Consider the following 13695-nt stretch of genomic DNA (forward strand, 5'->3'; position numbering starts at 1 on the left):
CGAGAAGTGGGACAACGTCCCGAAGTGGCCTGTGCGAAAACGCTTTCTGCACGCTTCGCCCGGGATACGTTCACCCCACAGCCGCTATTTTCATCCGCGCGTAGGCCGGCCAGTGCGAGGGCGTCGCAGAGCCAGCGCCATCTCTCGCGAGAAAAAGAAACGCGGAGTGAACGTACGAGCGATACCCTTGCTTCGGGAAGTGCGCTCTCAGGTGCTCTCGGACGAAGGGAAAGTTATTGGGTTCGCGAGCAACACTCGCAGGCGGTAAAGTGGAATGACGCGAGTGCAAAGGAAATACAGAAACCTTATGATCTTACGGAGAAAGGACAAAGGTAGCGCGAAGTGCATAACAAAGAAAGATGCGTGGAAATAATATTTTTTGGTGAGGACATATGAGGGGGATGGCATGAACAAAAGTGCTACGACGACATCGCAGAAAGTATGAGAGTGTGACTTGTTATATTTGTGATTTCGCGGAGATGATCTCGGCTACTGTTACAAGCCTCTAGCATCACTTACGCAGGAAGAAACCCAACGTGATACGAGAGCTCAAACCAAGAAGATGAACGCAAATCCAACTCTGTATATGTGATCTGGTATGTGCCATTGAACGCGTGTCGTCACGAGGAACACAAAGCAAGGGAAGCGACAGAAGCTGTTATGCAGGAAAGGTTAAGCTTTTTCTGTGTCCCTAACAATCTCTCGAGTATAAAGCTTCAGACTGAAATACTTTCTGCGCTCGCATAGCTTAAAGTGCCCAGTACGCGGACTAATCTCCCGTGTCTTCAGAATCCTACCGACGTTATGCCATTGCAATCCACATGTGCCACACTGTATTCTCTCCCAAAGATTGTTTCTCTGTGTGACTCGGAAGTATAACTAAATTAATTTCTAGTTTTCGGTTGTATGACATCATCAGAACGCGTAATCTGCCATGCATATAGCAAAATTGCTCCTCGAAGGTTGATTTCCGCCTCCTCGCCAAGGCTGCGAACAGGGCTGACACTGGCAGTCATCCAACATAGGGCGGAGAGCGGAGACCGGGAAGGTGTTTGTGCTGTTGCTAGGAGACAGACGCCAGAGCTTCTCATGACCTCACCTACTCTTGGAGAATCCGGGTTCCTTTTGCGGGTTCCTTCGATTTTTAGTCCGTGGCACTTTAATGATGCATGTGTCTGTATCTACCACCAGCGACTGGACATTTCTAAAGGTCATTATGCCTCCTTGTTGCGACAGAAACAGCACAAGGAAAAAGAAGAGAAGAAAGCAAATACGAAAGACAAAAAGTGGTTCGCCTTTGAACGGACGTACATCCATAGAGCTAACAGATCCCCAGGGTTCAGCTTCCCTGTTGTCTGCCCCTGGACCCTTCCACGATGTTGGATGGGGGGGGGGGGGGGACTTCTAGGTAGGTTGCGGGTGTTGCAAAACACCGAGGGGTGTAGGGAAATCCCTGGTCTCCACAAATCAACTTGATGTTCGTATGAGTTACCACAGCGCCACTCTGGTGGACACGGACGCCACACCTTTCCAGACAAGTCAAGCCACGCGCTGGAGATTGGAAAACTCTCGTTATGACGATGGTGTTGTTCCAGTGAGTAATATCCCAGATTTGAGACCGAGGCGATATACAAACCATTTTGAGATCGTCCTCACACCGAATTCCCGTGAGAGTGAACTGGAGGTCGGCAGCACGACAACGGTCAAGCGGAAAATACGTCGTGGTCTCGATCATCCAATACAATGAACTGCTTCCGGTACTAGCCCGGCCCCGATGGTCTACCTGCTGAGCTTTATGTCACATTCTCTCTCGTTCCCCCAGGATCACTTTTCGAAGCACTGCAAATAAAGTGCCTAAATGGCGAGTCATTTCAGGAGCCATTCGGCTCTGGACAAGTTGTTGTGCTATCTAGGAGCAGTGAAGATCATGGTGATCGAGAAAATTGGAGGCCCATCACTCTTTCGAATTGATTTTGTTCAAACAATTCCAGAAGTTTCTGCTGTCGCTCATACATCCTTTACAAATGTGTTCGGTTCCAAGTAGAAGTATGTGTGACACGGTCTCTGGCATGGCCTACGCCGCTTCTTTTGCGGCTCATGACTGCTTGGTGTCTCTTGATCAGGCAAAAGCTTTCGATCGCATGAAGCATTCACGCTCAATGGATCTGCAGCCTCATTATAGGCAATTTTGCATCAACTATCGCAGCTACGTTCACCTGTTGCATCATTTGTGGCAACAGTTCACTGTACCCAGAGGGGTTCGGCAATGTTGGCACCTTTCCTCTACTACGGAGATCTACCATCTCCTCTGGAATATCGACACGGACGCCCACACTCATGGATTACCCCTTCCAGTATCCGGAACAAGGTGACTGCTCATGCTGCTGATGACGTCACGGTCCTGCTGCACCATGCGGTTTAAGTGGTAGAGACGTAACGTGTCTGTGATATCATACGCGCCTTTATCAGGTGGAATGTTGAACTACCGGAAGAGTAAACTAACATGCTTCTTGAAAGTGTCGTACTCATTTCCGCCTTTCCCACGCGCTGCATCCCTTAAAATCTTAGGCGTGGTATACGTCTATAATGGGCCAAACGCCACCAACTGGACGGACGCGTTGCAAGATCTCTGTTAAAAACACCAAGCCGCTTATTCCAATGAACTGTCCTATCCTGAGTGCGCATACCTATTTCTGAACATTTTCTGTGGGCACGTGTGGCATCTAAATCATGTGTTCGTTGCGCCTCACTCAGTGATGGCAAGGATCCGCAGCGCAGTGCTAGCTGTGTTTCTTCTAGAGGAAGCAGCGCTATGCCAATAGCTCGCTTTGTTATCTCTTCTGCTGCCCCGAGGAAGAGTAGGCCTGCCAGATATCGATGCCACGTATACGAACAGAGGGCCTGCTTTAAAAACCGCGATGCGTATCCTCTGCGGCGAGCCAAAGGCAACTCAAGTGGGTTATGAATGGGACCACTAGCGTGAGATCTTTCACAGTCATTTGAGATACGACCCATCATACCCAGCTGGTGGTGGTAGTGGTGGTGCTAATGAAAGAGCTCGCCGTTGTCGGCCTCACAGATGTGGGCAACGTCACGACTAATGCTCTGGGGGGAACGTGCGTCCTGGGCCGACTTCTAAGGGAACTGTGCCGACATATGTCTGACAGCGTCTGAGGAAAGCCCAGGAAAAACCCCAGACAGCACAGCCGGCACCGGGATTCGAACCCGTGTATCTCCCCGTCTCGACGTGACATGGCCAGCACGCCAACGGCGGGTCGATCGCCACAACAGCTTCACGCAGTCATTCATGTTACCATCGCAAGCTCATGCTCATTCTCGCTTCTGTGTCGCCGAGCTCTATTTCCCCTACTCAGATGTCCTGAGCAGTTTTATCGAGCGAAGTGCATGCCAACGCCATCTGGAATGGGCACGTACATTAAGCAATCGCATGGAAGAAATTATGTCCATGGCTTGTCCATCGTATTAATTTTTCGATTGTAGTAAAAGTGTTGTCCTGTTTGCTTGTATTTTCCGTTGCACTAATTGCTAATCTACAGCATGATGCTATCCTAAAACCCCTTGGAGCACATCCTCAGGGACATCCCATCATCGTCGTCATTATGTATTTGTTGCTCCTGTTGTTTCAAATATGCGTCACTAACTCTAAACACTAATTTCCACTATTGTCTTCCTGCACCCTTGCCTGGACCTGGTCCCTTGGCAACTACAGACTACTGTAGTTCTACTGTAGTACTAGTTGTAGTACTAATGGTACTACTGTAGTTCGGCGGTACACAGACATCATCTGCCTTTCCGTCGCTGACAGTCGTGCCACCGAATTAACGTTCTCATCACGGTATATGAGGCACAAGCCTTGTGGAGCGCATTCTATAAGGCTGCGGCATCGGCACATAATTCCCTTCTTCTCGCTGCTGCGCAGTTTGTGGGTATGCCTTACCAACTGGCAACGGAGCACAAGTATTTTCATTAGGGGAACACTGTCTTTGGCATCGATGGCGCGACCACCCTTCCATTCACGACCATGCACATGTCAACACCGCTGGCGAGACACCGTAAATATAAATTGCACATGTATAATCGTTCGTATGTACATAGCCACTAATCGTTCCTACAGCTGTCACGTGTATTTTAATCGCGTGCAATTCACATATACTCGTGTGCGGAAAGTGTGATGTTGGAGAATTGTAAATAATCCCTACATGTAGTACCGTGGGACGTGTGTGTGTAACGTCCCCATAACAACAAAGCTGGCGCCTTACAATATAACTGGATATCTTATATAGAAACAATTATTGTGAACGTTCCTTGCTACTACCACGAGTCGTATAGCGGATATGGAATGAAACGTTGTCCTGCATTTCAGGTGCACGATGTTGAACAGACGACTCGTCTCGAGTGCTGCAAGTTTTCTCATGAAACTGAAACCTGTAAATTAACAAGTTGAAGGTCATTGAACGTTTAGTAAGTGAACGAAACAACGCCCAAACATAGCTGAAAGAAACGCTGTTTATACTCTAACCATTCGTTATGCTAGTACTTTGTATCCCTTCTTTCTTCGCAATCGATTAGCCTCAGTTTCTTAATTTTTTTTCCTTTTTTTCTCCTTAGAATAAGTGTTGCTGTTATAATCAAAATCAGTTGTACAGGCTACTGGTTTTCCGTTGATTACCCAACAATCTTCAAGTTAAAGTTTCTAGCCTCAGTGAAACTATACTCACGTTGTCCTCCATTAGGTTGCTTATGCTGTACCCTGAATGCCTGTGGAGCGAGAAGCGCCAATGCCAGAGATAACACGATTGAAGTTAACTGCGCGAAGAACGGGAGATGGGAAAAAAAAATAATATTTTCTGTTGGTGATTCCGACGGGATCGGAATTTTGAACTCTCTTCTCCGGAGTCCCTATTCTATACACAGCCTTTGAAGTATTTAGACCAGTTCTACAAATTGCAACAGAAACCTGTATTGAACCATGTCCTGAAATATAGGCCATCCGAAAACTGCCTGTGCTGTCAGACACGCAATGCAACAAATGGGCCACTGGCTTCATTTGATTTCTCTTTATTAATTTCCTCACCACCTCCTATATCACGCTGACATTTTTCGAGCCTCACGCAAATGTAGCCCATTCTAAGCTTCGACACGTTGAACAGGATCCCACCATCTTAAAAAAAGCGAAGCAGGGGAAAACATTGCATTGCTGGGGCAGCGCCCAGCCTGCTGGCCGGCATGAGCCCCATCACACACATGCATGCATGCATGCATACATACATACATACATACATACATAACACATACATACACATACACATAACACATGCATGCATGCATGTATGTATGTATGTATGTATGTGTGTGTGTGTGTGTGTGTGTGTGCGTGTGTGTGTGTGTTTATAGCCTGCTGGCCGGCATGAGCCCCATCTCATCATGGTCTCTTTATGTATGTATGTATGTATATGTATGTATGTATATGTATGTATGTATGTATGTGTGTAAAGCACGTAGTTGCGTAAGCGGCAACTAAAAGCACGCGACTATAGTATGTAGCGCACCTGCTCTTTCTCAATAGAACACTATTTGCAACAGCATTAATTACCACCTGGTTTGATGTTCTGAAACGTTAAATGTAATATGTTGTTACGTAATACTATGCAACCCAATGATAAAGTATTTAATTAAACATCAGGCAGGCTTGTACAAAACGCTAGAAACTATTATTACATATATAGTGGTACTACGGACTTGGAGAAGAGGAAGTGGGTGAAGGATAGGGTAGTAGATGAAGAGGATGAAGAGATTAAAAAAGGTTCTAACGGAGAACGTACGGAACGTTCCTGACCTCCATATATCTATAACACTACAACATATTATTACTATTCTTGCTGCATGCAGTTATTACCCTCTTGTTCTTGGTACCAGGCAGTACCACGCAGCATTTCATTGGTAGCATCGAGTTTCATGCGAGTTTCATCGAGTAGCATGATGTTTCCAGGTGTCGACAAGTAAACAAGGCAACTTTTTTTGTGGGGGGGTTGGGGTTGGATTGCTGAGAACGAATTTGAAGTTGAGTCCGATTTCAACAATACCGCGCTGTTTAGAAAAGGGCGCATGTGGCGCAGTGATAGTAGTGCTGGGCACCGGTCACAGTATGATGAGCTCACATAGCCCAAGATCGCAATCCTGGGAGGTTGCCGGTTGGACGCCCCCGTGGCGTAAAATCTACAAATTGCCGTACCCCGAGATCTGAGTCATTTCACTGGTCATGACTTCGCAAGGGTTCGAAAAAAAAAATAGTTGAGCGTCATACCGAACACGAACCGCCTTCTCGATACCGAATACCACATTCGCATTCACTTTGCGCGAGTAATTAATTCGTAAATGATGATAATAGCTAACCGAAACCGAGCTGTGAAGGGCTCCATACTACGGCGGTTCGTCCGGAGGAAAATACTGTGAAGTCACCGAGCATTGTCGTCTGCTTCGAAACCTGCATCCTCCCTTGCGTTTTGAAGGAAACAAAAGGACGTCCCATGTAGTTGCCGTTGCCGTCATGTAGCGAATCCCATGCCGCAACCACTCGTGCAACATATTGAGCCGACCATTACGGCGTCGATTGCAACGGAATAGAAACGAGTACGCTTTGGAAAAAGGCCGTATCCTTCCAAAACACGAGCAGGTAAAATGAAGCAGCGCCGGGATGATGTCAGCAGTGTGTTGCTTTCAGCGCCCTCTCGCTTCACAGAGGCGAAGCGCTCGCTTCGTAATAAATTCGTTCGAATAAAATCTGCGCAGTTTTGGGAACGAGATATTTCGTACACATCTTCCTGACATGCCAAAGGTTACGGATATACACAACCTTTCTGGCGATTTTGTTGCGGGAGTCCCACTTTGAGCGAGGTTCCGAGCAACCGTAAAGGTCACTTCCACGGAGTCCATAATACTGTAATTTCTGTAGAAGAATGTCATGCTGAATGGAATGAAACGCTTGTTTTAAGTAAAAGAAAAAATGTGCAATCGTTACGAGCTTATATTCGATATTTTCAACTATTTTGTCCTTGGCTCTAGAGAGAGCCAACTCAGTGGATTTACCTTTTGACAAGCCATATTGTTTGTTACAGATGATATTGTGCTTGATAGCAGGAAGCATACGAGCCTTTCGTTTACGGGTTTTTCTACCACCTCAGAAAAAACTGAAAGAATCGATATATGCCAGTAGTTGTTGGGGTCAGTTTTGCTCCCGCTGTTTTTCAAGGCTACCACTCGCGCAGACTTCTGCTTATTTGGAAAAAGTACTGACTTAAATATATATACTTACATATGTGGCAAAGTTTCATGGGGTCATAGCGAGTGAGGACGGCTATATGTTCATAACTGAAATGAACACTTGATCAAAACAATATACGTCTTTTAAGATGGCTTGCTCGCTTACGTTCGTTTTGCGTGACTCTTCCTCCTCTTGTGAGCACAGCAACGTGTGTCCGCGCGAGCGACATTATCAGGCGAGATGTACGTGAAGGAGAGTGAAGAGGAGATATCAGGGGGAAACGATAGTATCCGTTTTTCGACTTGCTTGTATTTTTTTTGGCAGTAACTTTCACAAATTGTACCTAGATATGATAGTATCTTATAATAACGAGTTAGTACCTATTTTTACCCGATCTATCTGCCGAGTATCTGCGTGCCTGCAGGAACGTTGTATTCACGCTCTGAGTGCAATAAAGTCCGCGCCGCGAGCTATACCATGCAGTATATATAAGAATGTCAACTTCTCCGCGCGATATTAAAACGACAAAGTTCAAACGCATCTTGCGCGAGATATGGAAGGGCAATAAGTTGGCTGACCGGATGTCATATTGACGCAAATGCTTGCATAACAATGAGCATATTGGAATGAAATGTTATAGTTGTCAGAGGCAGGATTTCAAACAGGTGTGCGCATAAGTTAAGGACGATATTGTGAACGACTGGTTCATGTTAAAACTCGTTGGAACTTGTCATATACCGTTGATGGGAGTCCAAAAGCTTCGTGGAAGAGGATTTCTACTCCTGACTGGTCCGAGGTATTCGCTTTTTAGTTGTACTTCCTTCCTGCATTCGGGCGTATATAGGGTGTTCCATCCACCTAACGTGTCATAAAATTCGATTTGAAAAACTACTTGCCTGCACATCGTGGGATCAACGCTATTCTCAGGGAAGATTTTGCCATTACTTCTGAGCACTTTTATCTAATTTAGTTTGCGAGAGGCTGAATTTTCCCAATTGAACTCCGAAATTTGCCAAGTCAACTTCACGTCACTTTTTCAACTTTCTTTTTGGACAAAAACAGAAAGCGCATGCAGGATTTATCCTATTCGAGCACAAAATACATTCACTACTACAAAGGTAATAGCCGGGAAAAAAATGCGAAAGCTGTCCTTTCGAAGAGCGCACATTGGCGGCCAAGCTCAGTTCTGCATCAAGATGATGCAAGATGCGGCGTAAGGAAAACGGTCACCCGCCCCTTCCTGTTTCCTTGTCTCTCGTCTTTCAGATAACTTCGCGTTGCAACCAGAACTGTACACGCTACACACAACAAAAAAAGAACAAGAGAAAAGGAACTAATTACGTTACTCGTTCCTTACAAAAAAAATAATAACTAAATACGTTTCCCGTTCCTTTCAAATAAAAGAAACGCGTTCTCGTTACTTGGAAGTAACGAGTTACTTCTATACGTTACATTTGCATACCAGACAGCAGAAATACGAAAGCATCGCCTATCTATATCGCCTACATATCCGATTGTCTCATGTACACTGTCGTGTCGACCAGCGCTTGCATCAAATAAGCCCTAGGCTAAATGTACATCAAACACCAGGGTTGAAGGCGGTGATCCGTAAGAGGGATTTTCAGGGAGAAAACGGTGTTCATTCAGAAGGAGGCCTTCACATGATCATGGTGAATACTCGAATACTTGAAAGGAGGAACACATTGAGTGTGCTGAAACACTGTGGACACTAGAGCAATGAGAAATGCGCTGCTCTCTGGTATCCTTTTCTCTTCTCTGAGGATTTTTCCGCGTGCTTCAGCCTCGTAGAATACCGCCACGTGCGCGGGAAAGACCACAACTGGCGGTCGTGGTTGGTGACAGCGAGCAAAAAAAAAAAAAAAAAAAGAAAGAGAGAGAGAGAGAGAGAGAGATGCTTAACTTGCAGTAACGCGTCACCAATTTTTGTAACTAATACGTTATTAGTTACATTTTTTAGAAAGTAGCTAAGTCGTTACTTAGTAACCAAAAACAGTAACGCGTTCCTTGTAACGCGTTACGTAGAGCTCTGGTTGGAACCGTGTTGCCGGTATCAGAAGAAGGTTGGAAAGGGAAAAGTGAATGGGCAGGTACATGGCCTCTTCGCATCGCTTCTTTGCGAGATCTGAGCGCGGCCGCGAAAGGACGGTTTTCGCAATTTTTTCGGGCTAATACATTTGTAGTAGCGAGTGCATTTTGCGCTAGAATGGGATAAATCCTGCATGCGCCTTCTGTTTCTATAAAAAAACGGCAGATTGACTTGCCAAATTTCGGAGTTCAATTGGGAAAATTCAATTTCTCGCGTATTAAATTTGATGAAAGTGCTCAGACGTAATGGCAAAATCTCCCCAGTGGTAAATAGCGTTGATCCCATAATGTTCGGACAAGTAGATTTTTAAATATAATTTTATGACACGTTACGCGAAACACCCTGAAGAATAACGGGGAGGGGAAAATATGTAAAGTTACGGAGAGTTCCGCGTAGTAAGTAAAGTTACGCGTCGCTCACCTTCGTTTATGTCTTGCGAACATTCGTCGTTCTTATAGCGAATTCAGCTGGTCGTTTTCGTACAGAAAAAGTTGCACTGGCTCAAGAGTGCATGTTCTGTTGGTCGTTTCAGGGCAACTCGCAACATGCTCCGCTGGTCGTTCGCGTGCAGCGTGCGCTCGTGGGCACTGAATCCGTGCAGATTACTCAAGTTCCGCTTTCCGCTCCTTCTCACCCTCCTTTGCATTGTTTACACTCGCTCAACATGGCCGCCATGGAACCGGCAGACGTACTGCAGATGTTGGATGCTTTGCATAAGTCAGGTTTGTCGATTTGCTGAGGCGTTCGACATATTTTTTGGCCCCCGAGCAAAGCGTCCAAAGGTGGAGAACTATACGTCGTGGAAGCTGTTTCGCGCTACTCGGACGATGACACTGGGACTCGAATGTGGGTTGTGAATGTGGATTCCTGGCATTGCCACTTATTTTATGTTTAAAGTGTTTATTAAAGTGGTTGTCCTGCGGCCACGACTCCATCTTGTACATCCGTTGCATCAGTTGCATGAGTTTTTGGTCAACACTGGCACTATCTATAGATAGTGCCAGTGTTGACCAAAAACTCATGCTGGGCGCGGTTTTCCTGCACCGGCCCTACACCGGCGCACTACACTGACCTGCACTCAAACCACCAGCTGAATTCGCTATTAGTCAAACAGACATCTCCTCCCCCTTGAGATCTCATCTCTCCTTGGGAGTTATCCGCTATGCGAGTTTCTGTCTGCGTAAACTGGCCTACTTACATAGGTAGTTCTCCCATTTGACGACATTGCACACTAAATGGCGCGCAGCCCTGCAAACAACAAACGTGAAGCCAAGGCTTCGTAAAGTGAAAGTTTTAGGCGTATACAGACTTATTTGAAGGCGAAGCAGGATTAACGCACGAAGGTCTCTTTCTGTTGTCCAAATTCGTCGGCCTAGCCGTATACTACGTGTACGAAGTATAGCCTGTAAATATTTCCTAATGGCCTGTGTTGACATATTGCACCTCACTTACAGCTAGCTTCTATTGTTGTCCAAATTCGTCAGCCTAGCCGTATACTACGTGTACGAAGTATAGCCTGTAAATATTTCCTAATGGCCTGTGTTGACATATTGCACCTCACTTACAGCTAGCTTTGCTCGCAGAAAGAAAAAAAGAGAGAGAGAGAAATACCAAGAACGGAAGGAAACCATTTGACGCGGAAGTCGCATTGGTTCAAACTAAATAGCTCATTCAGGGGGAACTACTCGCATGTTATCCAGCGACCCACATTTCTCTGCCTCCAATAGTGGTTTTCTCACTTAGTTCGTCACAGTTTAAAATTGTCCACAATAACTGCGCTGTTTGACAGCCTGCAATAGAAGCGTCAACTTCTTACACGCAACAACGCATCGCTCGCATTCCGTTGCCCATTTTGCGCTGCAACGCGCGGTTAAATCCCGTCACAGTCAGATATTGTGCTGTCTAGGTACTCGTATGAAACTTGATATTTGTGGATATACCATCATAACGTTTTCTTCTTTTTTTTTTTTGTATATATCCGTACATCAGCGAAAGAATATTGTCTTTCCCACGTTTTCCTGTGTGTTGTTCGCCGTTTCGACTCTTAGAAAATGGCGTGCTTGAAAACGAAAGTCGAAATGCCGTTCCAACTTGCGTACGTACACCGTGTGACTTTGCTTAGAAAACACGGGAGGAAATCTATACTTAGGATATTATGGTTGCTGAAACTATGACACGAAACACAGGGCATTACGTCATTAATATAACTATACTGTCAGATATAGTCGGAGTGCATGGACGAACGATGTTAATGCTACGAATTTTGTATCTTTACGCTAATAAAAGCCGTACGGTTCTCTCGAACCTGAAATATGTACTAGTGAATACACAGTTTGAAGCGACGTCATGCGGGAGTTCTTTCGGAGCAGCCGCTGAGAAATCAAGACAAAGCTCCTTCGCCGAAACACGCATTACTAATTGCTCACGGCGCATCACGCATAACGTGATAAGGTACACTCCTGAACGTAGTGTTCCTCACACTTTACAAAAGGAGAGTTGACTTTGTTCTCCATAAAATCAACCTCAGTGACACTGTAGTTAGGTGAATTCTGTTTTTGCTTCGAGTGGTACTTAGCCTTGTTACAGAAAGCAGGATGTGTTGCCACCAAACATGTTACGTGTGTGACACACAAGAGAAGACTCGAGCGAACACTACTACATGTACTCGGGTGAACCGTCGTACTCAGGCAGCTCTCCTTTCCGTACCACTGTAGCCAACAGAGAATGGAGAAAATATTTTCCGGATAAAAAGCGTTCGATACGAAGATGCATATGAAAGGGAACAAATTAAAATGAAGATGTTGGCTCCACCAACGTGGAGACCGTCTGCTCCCCACCGCGTAGTACCATAGCGCACACGTCGCTGAATATAAGCGTTCGACAATCCAATCCACACCTCGTTGTACGTAAACAATTATGATGAGGTACCAGTGGCGTAGCCAGACCACCAAGGTGTGTGTGTGTGTGTGTGTGTGTGTGTATGTGTGTGTGTGCGTGTGCGGGGGGGGGGGGGGGTCGATAGAAAAACCCACTCCTCCCGACGCCGCTGATGCTGGGGACGCCCACACACTCAAACTTGTGCACACAGCGAGATGAGTATACAGAATACTTGAACGTTCACTAGTGCGTATACATATGGGGTGTCTTGAGCGGTGAAGCCGCCTCACGAGATTTGAAGTATAGCTCGAAAAGCTCGTAGTTTCAAAAGTGTTCAAGTATGCTGCTTCGATAGACGGCGGTAACTGCAAGAAATGTTGCGATTGTCACGCCGAACGCCCCCCCCCCCCCCCCCCCCCTATATACAGGGTGTGTCACGTAAGGCTGATCAGAATTTTTATTAAACAACTATGGGAGCGGCATAGGTGTTGTTTTCCCAGTTGAGTTCTACGGCCAGGCGGACATCCTCTCGAAGAAAGTGTGCAACTGCAAGATGACTAATTACCTGAAATTTCTTAATTAAATTTTTTAATTAAGGAATATTGGGCAAACTCGAGATAGTAGATTGATAGACTGTCCTCGTTGCACACCATTCCACGTTTAAAAACTCCTGAAACATGCACGTGCGCTAAAATATCCATCCCCGAATTTTGGTATGCAAATGAGCCGAAAAAGAAAAAGCGCGCCTGAGGAGCGCATCACCCACGCCGACGGCGGTTTATCTGGGCCGGAAAACGGTTTATCTGGCCAGCTGAGCGGCACATACTCCAATTATCTTTACCGCTCCAAATCACGTGGTCCTCTGACGTGAAATGAGCGCAGTACTCCCCGCGTTGCCGGTCGCCGCGGTTTCGGTTTCGGCTCATTTGCATATCAAAATTCGGGGATTGATATTTTAACGCACGTGCGGGTTTCAGGATTTTTAAAACGTGAAATGACTTGCAACTAGGATAGTCTCTCAATCTGCCATCTCGCTTTTGCCCGAAATCCCCTAATTAAAAAGTTAATAAATGAATTTTAGGTAACTAGTCATCTCATGGTTGCACACTTTCTTCGAGAGGATGTCCGCCTGGCCGTAGAACTCAACTGGGAAAACAACATCTATATGCTGCTCTCATAGGGTTTTTATAAAAATTCTAGTCAGTCTTACGTGAAGCACCCTGTATACTATTTTTCTCCTCGGATTTGCACGATTTGCGTGGGCCGCCCTGTGGCAGGGGTGTGTGTGTGGCTCGAGCCCCCTCTGACCCCCCCTCCCCCGTGGCTACGCCACTGCGATGAACGTTTATTCGGCTCTCAGAACATCACACAAATCCCCTATTGTACATTCAAAAATATTTTGCTTTGGGTTTGTAAAACGACGATATAA

At 45.8% G+C, this 13695-nt stretch overlaps 1 protein-coding gene and 1 long non-coding RNA gene across 2 annotated transcripts in view; one reads left to right on the plus strand and one right to left on the minus strand.

Annotated features, from left to right (window-relative positions):
• The window catches only part of LOC135394469 (uncharacterized), an 83804-nt gene extending 76296 nt beyond the window's left edge, over positions 1–7508 (minus strand). The window contains exons 1-2 of the long non-coding RNA XR_010422912.1: positions 7448–7508; positions 7334–7389 (exon numbers count right to left, since the gene is read on the minus strand). This is a non-coding gene — a long non-coding RNA (uncharacterized LOC135394469). The remainder of the gene's footprint in view (positions 1–7333; positions 7390–7447) is intronic.
• LOC135394468 (ecdysone-induced protein 74EF-like) overlaps positions 1–13695 on the plus strand; it is a 258233-nt gene that overhangs the window by 27344 nt on the left and 217194 nt on the right. The window lies entirely within an intron of this gene.

This window comes from Ornithodoros turicata, chromosome 5 (genome assembly GCF_037126465.1).
Source record: "Ornithodoros turicata isolate Travis chromosome 5, ASM3712646v1, whole genome shotgun sequence".
In the NCBI taxonomy this organism is placed as follows: Eukaryota; Metazoa; Arthropoda; class Arachnida; order Ixodida; family Argasidae; genus Ornithodoros; species Ornithodoros turicata.